Below are 12,230 nucleotides of genomic sequence, written 5' to 3' on the forward strand. Positions count from 1 at the left end.
CATCTAGTCGACCGGCGATGTGGCCCTCAAGACGATCCAGCTCCAGGAGGGCGACTCATCTAAGACTGCCGTCATCGGTGCAGGCTTAGCTGAGAAATAGGAACTCGCGCTTGTCAGTTTCCTTCAGGCTAACTGAGACATATTCGCATGGAAACCAACGGATATGCCAGGGGTGCTCAGGGAACTGATCGAGCATAGTTTAAATGTACATGCACAGGCTGTGCCCAAAAAGCAACGCCTTCGAAGGTTTGCTCAAGACAAACGTGAGGCAATCAAACAGGAAATAGCTAAACTCCTCACGGCTGGCTTCATTAAAGAAGTAATCCATCCAGAGTAGGTAGCTAATCTCGTCCTTGTAAAGAAAAAGAACAATGAATGGAGAATGTGCGTTGACTACACCGATCTCAATAAGCACTGCCCAAAGGATCACTTCGGGTTACCGCGCATTGATCAAGTTGTTGACTCGACAGCGGGTTGTGTACTCCTCTGCTTCCTTGTCTGCTATTCGGGGTACCACCAGATCGCGCTCAAGGAGGAAGATCAAATAAAAACCGCGTTTATCACCCCGTTCGGGACATATCTACAAAACTATATGTTTCGGGTTGAAAAACACAGAAGCAACCTATCAACGAGCAATCCAGATGTGCTTTGCTGATCAGCTGCATTGGAATGTTGAGGCCTACGTGGATGACATGGTCATCAAGACCAGAAATCCCGATGACTTGATTACAGACTTGGAAGAGACGTTCAGCAGCTTACGCAAGTTTCGGTGGAAGCTCAACCCAACAAAGTGCGTTTTCGGAGTACCATCAGGGAAATTGCTCAGGTTCATCATCAACAACTGGGGAATTGAAGCCAATCCTGTGAAGATCACGGCCATCACTGACATGGAGGCTCCGGCCACAATCAAGGATGTGCAGAAGCTAACAGGATGTATGGCAGCCCTGAACAGGTTCATCTCCCAACTCGGGAAGAGAGGACTACCCTTCTTCAAACTCCTGAAACACCAAGACAAGTTCCAGTGGATGGAGGAGGCCGAGCGGGCCCTGCAGGATCTGAAACAACACCTACAGTCACCTCCGGTCCTTACAGCACCACTGCCGGGAGAAGATCTACTACTCTATATTGCCGCGACAACTCATGTCGTCAGCAGTGCTATTGTAGTCGAGCGCAACGAGGAGGGCCATGCGTTTGGAGTGCAGAGGCCCGTGTACTTTGTCAGCGAGGTACTCTCTGAATAAAAGGTATGATAGCCGGCAGTTCAGAAACTTTTATATGCAATACGGATCACATCAAGAAAGCTACACCATTACTTCGATGAGTACAAGATTACTGTGATTATGGATTTTCCATTGGCGGATATTCTACACAATCAGGACACCACGGGGCGTATATCAAAGTGGGCAGTGGAACTGGGGGCTCTATCAATCGACTTCAAGCCACGCACTGCAATTAAGTCTCAAGCTCTAGTCGATTTTATGGCCGAGTGGAGAGAGAATCAAATTCCAACTCCTGTCGACAAGCCAGAGCACTGGACCATATATTTCGATGGATCTCTTAAGCTCGATGGTGGAGGTGCTGGGGTCCTATTTATCTCCCCAAGAGGTATGTCCTCCAGATCATTTGGGTGGTATCCAATAACGAAGCCGAGTATGAAGCCTTGCTTCACGGGCTACGTTTGGTGATATCACTAGGCATCAAGCGACTACTTGTATACGGCGATTCACTTCTGGTCGTTTAGTAAGTCAACAAAGAGTGGGACTGCAACAAGGAGACAATGGATGCCTACGTACAAGAAGTGCGCAAGCTGGAAAATAAATTTTTCGGCCTGAAGGTTCATCACGTGATACGGGAACACAATGTTGGCGCAGATATACTATCCAAGCTAGGATCCACCCATGCACAAGTTCCAGCGGGAGTTTTCATCCAGGAGCTGAAGCAGCTATCCATCAAGTCCTCACCTAAGATAACCACTGATACCAGCCTTCAAAAGCCCGATCGGGAGGTTATGATGCTTGGAGAGGACTGGAGAGAAACTTATATCAACTTCATCCGGAACCAAAGAATACCAGTGGGGATGGACGCAAGAAGCGCAGCGGTAGCTCATGTCATGCGCAGAAGCAAAGGTTTTGTCCTAGTCGACAATAAGCTCTACCGGCGTGGCGCATGATCAGGTGTCCTCATGAAATGCGTCACGGGAGAAGACGGCTACGACATACTGCGGGACATACATGAGGGCGTATGCGGCAACCACGCAGCTTCAAGAACGCTAGTGGGGAAAGCATACAGAGCTGGTTTCTGGTGGCCCACCGCAGTGTCCGATGCTGAGGACCTCGTGCGAAGATGCCAAAACTGCCAATTCTTGGCAAGCAATCTCATGTGCCAGCCCACAATCTTATCGCCATACCGCCATCCTGGCCATTTGCCTGTTGGAGCCTTGATATGATTGGGCCATTTACAACGGCGCCAGGTGATTTCACCCACATCTTGGTAGCAATCGACAAGTTTACCAAGTGGATCGAGTATAAGCCGATAACCAAGCTCACACCAGACAGAGTCGTTGATTTCATCTCCGACATCCTGCATCGCTTCGACTTCCCGAACACCATCATCACAGACCTAGGATCAAACTTTATGGCTAACCAATTCTGGGAGTTCTGTGAAAATGCGTGCATCGAAGTCAAATATGTGTGACACTCAGGTACTTAGTATTGTCACACCCTAGATTTTAGTATAAAGTTGTGTGCAAAAATATGGTGAAAGTATGTTTAAAAATTTAAATGCTAAGTAAAAGGGCTGGTTTTATATAATTATAATTTAATAAAGGTTCTTAGTGTTAAATAGATGGGAATGGGAAGTGGAATTCAAAAACTTGTGTTTAAATCGCAAATATAGGTGAAACTACACATAGGATGTATATGTAGTGTAGTTTTTAAATACGATTTGTATAAAGTTTAGAAACTTTGCTAAGTTTTATATTAACTCCAAATCCTTAGCTCTTCTGTGAATGAACATTAAAGCAAAGTTGTACATTTTGAAAAACTCTACACTTTTGCTTTTGGGCCCATACTTATTTGAGCTCTGGTTTGAAAGATTTTTAGACTTTATAGTGGATTCCTTGTGTTTTTGAGAAATTCCATTTTATTCCCTCTTCGTCTACCTCCCTCCCTCCTTCCTCCTCTGTTTCTCTGCCGCGCGCAGCCGCCGCTCTGGCCGGCCATGTGCGCCACCCCTGCCGCCTCAGCGCCGTCCTGCACCGGGCCACGTGCCCTTCCCTGCCTCGCCGCCGCCTTCCCCGACCCCGCACTGGCCACCCCTGCCCTCTCCACGTCACACCTATCGCCTGCCCGAGCCGCGCTTCACCGCCACTCGCCGTCGCTGCAACTCAGCGCCACCTCCTGCTCCCCGACGACCCCACGTGTCATTTTTCCGGCCGGCCGCCACCGCAGCTCTCCCCGCTGTCTTCTTCTTTGCGCGCCACGCTACCCCCGCCTCTGCCTGAACCACGCCGTGGCTGCCATGCACGCCGCCGACTGTCAGCTCTGGCTCCCGCGGGACCACGTCATAGTCTAGATTCCGAACACCTCCAGGAGCTCCTTGCGTGCGGCTCTTGCATTTGCACACACTATTTTCGCTCAATTTCTCTTGCTCCGACCACCACACTTCACCGAACATCATCCGTGGCATTGGCTCACCGTCGGCAGCCCCCACCGCCGCTCCCCATCCCCGATCCAAAGCACCAACAGCACCGCCGTGACCTACCGCAGCTCACCGAGCGAACCAATCCTAGTTTCTTCCACCAGAACAGCCAGACCGCAGCGCCGACGAGCTCCTTACTCCGCCGCCGCTCGGCCTCCCGTCGACCCGCCAGTACAAGGCCTCTTCACCCCGACCAAGGGCACCAACAGCACCATGTCATCTCCCTGAAGCGATCCCGCCCCTCCTTCACCGCCCTCTGCCGCCTCAGCCCGCAGAACACCATGCCGCCATCGCCGCCGGTAAGAACCCGAGCCACCCCACCATCGAGCACCGCCCTCCGCCCTGTCCCCGACCAAATTAGGCACTAGGAAAGCATCCCCACACTCCTGTGATGCTCATGCACGCCCTAGTAGTCCGTGTTCGCCGGCCCCTCACCGGGACCACGAGCACCCCGTCATGGCCACCGCCATCCATCGTCGCCGGCCATGCTCCGTCGCGTGTCCTGGTGCACATCACCCACCCATGAACACAGTAGCTCATGTAGATCATGTGGGACTATTCCATCTCCGGCCAAAGCCTCGCCGCCGGCAAGAACACGCCGGCCAGACGCCACGGCCGTCGTCTTCCCCCGACAAGGACCCATTTGTAATCTAGATTTATGTATTAGGATCCCATATGCAAGAAACCAGGGGCCTCTCTGCGAAACTCCTTTATTATTTCATGTATGCAAAATAGCTGACTTGTAAAATCCATAAGAATGTGTAGAAAAATCCAAAAATTGCCAAACTAGTTTTGTTGGGATCTAGAAATGTAAATCTACAACGTTTGTTAATAAAGTTTGGTATGAAATTAAATGCATTTTGATCTATTTTAAACCTGAAGTAAAAGAGTATCTTATGTATAACTTTTGCATACTAACTTATTTTCTTGTAATTTTTGATATGTAGCTCTTTTAAGTCATGAGTAAGCTTATATAAAAATTTCAAGCTTAGTATTGCTCTGTAGTTTAAGTTTTCTTAAACTTTTGCAAATCAAATTTGAAATGGTTTGAATTAAATTAAGCATGTTCCTAAGGCTTCTGTGTTTAGATCTTTTTACCATAATCTAATATATTGATAATTAGTTCATAATTAAATTTTCAAGATTTTATAGTTCTAATTACCCAAGATTTGAATTTAAACTTGAGATTTGAATGCAAATTCTAAAGCTTTAGTTTCTGTTTCCAGAAAATTATGAAAAATGCACAATAAGCTTATTTATTGAAAATAAATTTAACCACCAAAATTCAAGGTTAGAATCTTTATGGGTTTTAAATTAAAAATTAAAATTGTCAATTACTTCAACGTAATTTCATGACTTAAGTGTAACTAATAACTTAGAATCCCAACCCCCCCCCTCCTTACTTCATGAGTTTTATTTGATTAACTTGTAGGATTGCAACTTTATCGTGAAATAAAATCTTTAACTCAAGTACTATCTCACTTAGATCCTTGCATATCATGTAGAATCAACGACACTCGACGACGGAGACTACGAGCTAGTCCTAGAACAAGATCAAGGGTTTTATGAAGACCCGATAAACGTCGCCGAGAATCTAACTGAAGCTCCGAACCAAAGTTCAGGATTCTTTGACACTCCTGCCCCCAACCCCACCCCAGAAGGCAAGCCCTGGACATAACCCTTACTTTATTTACACTGCAATCTATATTTACTTATCACTATCTATGCATTAAGTTCTTAGAAATTGTATGAGAAACCCTAGTTACATTTTCCTAGGAACCAATGTATTGAATACTAGCACTTGAGTCCGAATAGCCGCTCTGCTAATAGGACCGGCAGAAGTCGAGTGATTTCCTGTCTCTCGCGCGATACAGGAGTTGAATGTTTACTATCTTGCAACCACTATAAGGATGACAGACGGGGTCATGTGTAGTAACTTGACCTGGAGGTTTACCCCATCTGTGTTGATAAAAGTTGATAAGGTCGCAGTGTGTGGTAGTGGTGGCTAAGCGTTTGATAGTACTAGCTACATGCCGTGAAATATGGTAAGCGGTAAGCCTAGTAACCAATCAGCCCGAGGAGTGGACATACCTCCCACCACTCGTAATTTGGTTTTTCTCACGCACCGACGTGAGGGAGTACGTTCCGCACAGCGGACAGGAATACGGTCATGTAGTCACGCTACATACGTATATCCTGCACAATTGGTGTGCATACGGTCCTACAGTCGCTTGTGGTGGCCTTGTTCCACGAGTCGGAATGAAAGGCAAACTGTTGCTTTGGAATTATCGTTGGATATTCCAAGCGTGTGAGTTAGGTTTGCCTTGCAAGGTTTGGAAATTCGATTCAGAATCGTCCGTTTCTCACGGATATTGAGACTGCTTATTTCTTCTGCCACATAGAGTAAGAAGTGTAACTATTGATGGAATGATCTTGATGAACGATAATCTCTGTCTTACTTGCCTAGTGTAGGTGCTTACCTAGAATGGCTAATCAAGTAGAATTTGAAAGCTAAAATTTGAATGTAGATCATACTTTTTGTTGCTTTTCAGCTGAAATTAAACCTAGAACCTTGCCAATGCCTTCATGAGTCTAGTTACCTGGCTAAGTATACCACGAACCGGGTAAGTCTTGCTGAGTATTAGTATACTCAGTCTTGCTAGTCTATCTTTCAGGTATGACCTTCGAGAACCCCATGGATAACCCTGCATGGCCAACTTCTGTTCCGTTTGGCTGGACCGCGGAGTGGTATCCATCCCCGGCTGGCAGTGACCCTCCTGAGTGACACCAGGCCTTAGGCTGAGTATGGTGTCAACCTTCGCGATGAGTGTAGTAGCGAATTTAATTTCTTTCCGCTATAACCTTGGACAAGCTGTCTAGCTTGTCATTTTAAACACTGTTTGTATAAGTTTACATTAAGTTTGAAAAAGGTTTGTAATAATATTTGCGTTTCTGTAAATTAAAATTTATGAGCTGTGCTGTGATTGTAAACTCGCCTTCGTGCGAGATAAACATGCTTCGATCCTGTTGAACCGTGGTTGTATCGGGCGGAGACCCGACAGACCAATGGGTTGTTCCGTTTGAAGTGCGTTGAGTTAATCTCGGCTGTATAGCGATGATTAGCGCACTTGAACCGGAATAATTCAGGCGGTTCTGCCACAGCTGGTATCAGAGCCGTAGGTTTACTTTTACATCTGTAATAGCTCTTAAAAATGTTTTTAGGATGAAACTTGCCCAACAAATGAATTTACAACGTGCGTTGGATCCGTTAAGGCTGTGCTTAGATCGTAAAGCCCTAGGGACTTATATGGGAATGATCAGGTGGCTATTGGTATATATATATATATATGTATAAGGTATAATCCTAACTTGCAGCACTACTTTCAATCAGAACTTAAATTCATGTACAACCCAACTTTACTTTGTGTAACGACACCTTCGATGGTAAGGTAAGAAGGTAAGGATCCTCAGCTAACTGGAGTTAGCCTTCCTGTCGGTGATGCGAACCGAACGTTGTTTCTCAAGCAGTGGCCTACTTGAGATGCTACCAATATATCAACTTAGGTTGGTTATATTGGGAGTATATGGTTCGGCGCAGGGTATGGCGATCGCTGTTCATACCCCCGCATTTTGCGGTACCCCCGTGAATACGTTGTTTAACGACGTATGTTAACATTGTCTGTACGGCGGTAATGGTACAGATGCTGTTTCTATAGCGAACAGTACTGTTTGGGGACGCTTTCATGTCATGCTGCCATGAAAGGTTCATGTTATATATATGTAGTTTTTTTTGCAGGTACACTAACCACGATTAAGAGGTTAGGAGGGATAGGACTTATCGACTAGTTATTAGTGAGAGACGAATGGGTAATGCCACCGAAATTAACCACATAAGTCCGAAGATATTCGGTAGTTGTTTTTGGTTGTAAGGTCGATTGGAGCGTGCATGCATAATCCATCATCATATACACGAATGCAATGTATGTTTTGTTCTATTAAGGACGAATAGCGTGTTGCTTATCTCTAGAATGGGTTAATAGGATTTTCGTGGTAGCTCTAAGTTGAGTACCTTAAGCATCCATCTGATTTCCAGTCTTTGCTGTTATCAGAATTGATTATCTCGTTCCATTTACCTTGTGATTTCTCAGCAGGGTAAATAAGTCTCACCATTTGCATTCTTGTTGCAGATGGCAGCCCCTTCCAACGTCTCTTGGGATCCAGTAGGGCATCTTCACACAAATGCCTTGCATTGGGAGGGTTTTCCACGTCTTCTTTGGGAATCATTACGTTCGTTCTGCTATACCGAACCCCCACAGTATGACGCAGTGGAATATCAGGAAGAAGGTGTTCGTCGATGTCGAGTCAGAATGACTATTCCTCAACATCCCTTCCGCTCCCAATGGCAGCCCATCGAAGTTGACGTGGTAGGTTATCGTATAGTCGATACAATTGAGGGAGTAGCTCTGGAAGCCATTTACATTTTCTGCAATCAGCATCCAAGGGAAGTTGCAGGACAGCCTATCGGTCTATTCCCTACAATAGATCCCAACGATCCCGAGTGGAATCTCAGGGTAGTTCCTGAAAGTCACAGGTTGGAAGGCTCAACGGAAGAAGCGCTTCAGGGTACCATTGGGTTCATGAATGTTCAACAGCATTATCAACTTTTGCTACGTCGCGGTATGGGTCAGTTGATCAGTATCGCGCAAGGTCACTTTAGGAATACTGACCGACAAGTCACCCAGATTGAGCAGCTTCAAGCCTTGGTGACAGAGAAAGATGAAATCATTACTGCCCGAGAGGAGACTATTCATCACCGGGAAGATCAAATCAACGAGAGCGACGTAATGATCACCCAACGTAACACGATCATTGAGTTTCTCCAGGAACAAATCCACGACCTCATCCTCGAGGTTGATGATGCCCATGCTCAAATCAATGAACTCCAACAGCAGCTAGCACCTCCTGCTGTACCAGCACCCGAAGCCGAAGAAGAAGAAGATCCAGAGGAAATTGAGGGAGTTTCAGACCTCGATTCTGAGCATGGAGATCCCGTTCTTAGTCCCCACCATTCCTCTTCAGGCAGTCAGTCATCTGTGGGCAACTTCGATGACTATTAGTTTTGTTCGAGTTGGTGACATCCTAGTTGTAATTGGTGTAGAAAAGTGTGACTTAGGTAGTGAGTAGTCTACCTAGATCTAGAGCCACTTGTTGTATTAAATGTGGCATGTGTATTATGAAATGACTTGTAATAGTCAAAGCGCCCTAATGTAAGATGTAAGGACCGTCAATGTTTGCATAGTAATCTAAACCTCGTGTTTTACCATCTTGCTCAATATCCCTGCATCTGAAATGAGTTGATTGAATGGAGCATATGAATTACATTTCTGTTTGGCAACTGTATATCATCTAAAATTAGGAGTAAGGATATGATTGATAATGGATATCTCCTCTGTTTCAGATGGTTGGAGCTACTCGCGGAACCCCGGAAGGTTTTCGGGCAGATCAGGCCAGCGGTTCCCAGCAACCGCCACCGCCACCTCCAAATCTAGCCGAGGTCATGGCCCAACAAACAGAACTCCTCAACCAACTTGTGCAGGCTCAAATGGGCCAATTCCATCACCAGTTCCGAGGCCGAGATGAACCTCCATTGGCTAGTTATCAAGACTTCCTCAGTACCCAGCCTCCACTGTTCCATAAGGCAGACGAGCCTCTTGACGCTGACGCTTGGCTCCGCACCATCGAGTCCAAGTTTGCCTTATTGCCTGCCCCATGTTCAGATGAGAACAAGGCGCTCTTTGCAGCCCAACAACTCCGTGGCACTGCCCGCATCTGGTGGGATCATTATCATGCCATGCAGCCTACTGGTCATGTCGTCACTTGGGACGAGTTTCGTACCGCTTTTCAAGCGCACCACATCCCCGAAGGACTCATTAAGCGAACGCTCAATGAATTTCTGAATTTGACTCAGGGAACCCGCACCGTCCTACAGTATGCACAAGTCTTTAACCACTTGTGCCAATACGCGGGATACCATGCGGACAATGATGCCCGAAAACGTGATCGTTTTCGTCGAGGCCTGAACACCAAACTTAAGGAACGATTGAATTTGGTAAAGGCCAATAATTTCAATGAGCTGGTCAACATGGCCATCACTCAGGAAGACTGCATCTCAGCCCATAGAGCAGAAAAGAAAAGGAAGGCACCCACAGGGCCTTCAACTACACAACCGTCAAGGTATCGGTTGGTTCAAAACGCTGCTACCTGAGCACCGCCTCGAAGTAACTTACCTGGCAGATGGGTAGCTAGACCACCCCAGCAGGCACGATTCAATCGACCACCGACACCACAATCTCAGCAGCAACAACAACAGGGTCCGCGACCGAGTTTTCCGCCAGTCAACCAAGGAAACAACAACTATCATTGTTTCAACTGCGGAAGCCCGTCCCACTTCATTAAGGATTGCCCTCAACCTAGGAAATCCTTCCAAGGGCAAACATCCAATCCAACCAATAAGGGCAAGGGCAAGAAGCAAGTGGTCCAGGTCCGCCAGGGAAGGGTGAACCTCACCACTCTCTCCGAACTCCTCGAGGGGACACCAATAATGACGGGTACTTTCTCTATCAACCATCAACCCATAATTATTCTTTTTGACTCTAGTGCCACCCATAGTTTTATCAGTGCAAAGTGTGGGACTAATATAGGCTTAGATATCTATCCTACTAATGGGGATTATAAGATAACAAATCTTGGTGGAAAAATCTTATCAAATCAAATCTGTAGAAAGGTGCCAATTCAGCTGGGTAGTCATTTGATAAAAACGGACTTGCTCCTACTAGACCTGGAAGGAATGGATATTCTTTTAGGTATGAATTGGATGACTCAGCATCAAGTGTCATTAGATATCTCTTCCCGAACTGTGGAAATAGATTCACCTAAGCATGAATCTACCATTCTCTATCTTCCACAACGGGAGTACATCAATTCTTGCACCTATGCTGCAACTGGGATCAAGTTAATGGATATCCCCATCGTTTGTGAATACCCAGACGTCTTTCCAGACGATTTTCCTGGAATGCCCCCAGATTGAGATATTGGGTTTATCATAGAACTCCAACCCGGCACAGCCCTATCTCTAAAAGATCTTATCGTATGCCTCCCAATGAGCTTGCCGAGTTAAAAATCCAACTCCAAGACCTTCTTGATAAGGGTTTCATTCATCCAAGTGCATCACCATGGGGTTGTCCAGCCTTATTCATGAAAAATAAAGATAATAGCTTAAGGTTATGTGTAGATTATCGTCCTCTCAATGCGGTAACTATCAAAAACAAATATCCCCTACCCCGCATTGACATTCTCTTTGAACAGTTAGCCGGAGCTAAAGTATTCTCCAAAATTGATCTTCGTTCTGGCTATCATCAAATTAAGATCAGACCGAGTGACATTCCAAAAACAGCCTTCTCTACCAGATATGGACTCCACGAATATCTGGTTATGTCATTTGGTCTCACCAATGCTCCAGCATATTTCATGTATCTCATGAATTCTGTCTTCATGCAAGAACTCGACAAATTTGTTGTGGTCTTCATTGATGACATTTTGATCTACTCTAAAAATCAAGAAGATCATGCAACACATCTTCATGTTATTCTTCAGCGATTAAGAGACCACCACTTGTATGCCAAATTCTCCAAGAGTGAGTTCTGGTTAGATACTGTGAAATTTCTGGGCCATACTATCTCCGGTGACGGTATATCCGTTGATCCCAGTAAAGTACAAGAAGTGATGGATTGGAAACCTCCAACGTCAGTCCATCAGATCTGTAATTTTCTGGGTATTATCGTCGCTTCATTCCTGACTTCTCCAGAATAGCTAAACCTATGATCGAACTACTAAAGAAAGGTGTTAAATTCTCTTGGGATCAAAAATGTGAAGATACATTCCACACTCTCAGAGACCATCTTATGACTGCTCCAGTTTTAGCTCAACTAGATGTGTCAAAACCTTTCGACATCTATTGTGATGCTTCAGGAACCGGACTTGGTTGTGTGCTTATGCAGGACAACCGAGTAATTGCATATGCATCACAAGCACTTAGGGTTCATGAACAGAACTACCCTACCCATGATCTTGAACTTGCAGCTGTCATTCATGCCTTGAAGATTGGAGACATCATCTGATGGGTACAAAGTGTCATATTTATACTGACCACAAGAGCATCAAGTACATTTTCACACAAGCAGACCTGAATATGAGGCAAAGACGCTGGCTAGAACTTATCAAAGACTATGATTTGGAAGTACACTACCATCCAGGCAAGGCCAATGTCATTGCAGATGCACTTAGTCGCAAGGCACATTGTTCTTGTTTATCTGTAGAAGCTTTCAACGAAACTCTTTGTTGGGAAATGAGAAAGCTTAATCTAGAAGTCATTTCCCAAGGTGACTTGAATCATCTCTCAGTTGAAGCCACGCTTAGGGATAGCATTGTTCTAGCTCAACAGCGCAATAAAGGAGTCAGAATCATTAAGCAGA

Source organism: Panicum hallii, chromosome 3 (genome assembly GCF_002211085.1).
Source record: "Panicum hallii strain FIL2 chromosome 3, PHallii_v3.1, whole genome shotgun sequence".
Taxonomy (NCBI): domain Eukaryota; kingdom Viridiplantae; phylum Streptophyta; class Magnoliopsida; order Poales; family Poaceae; genus Panicum; species Panicum hallii.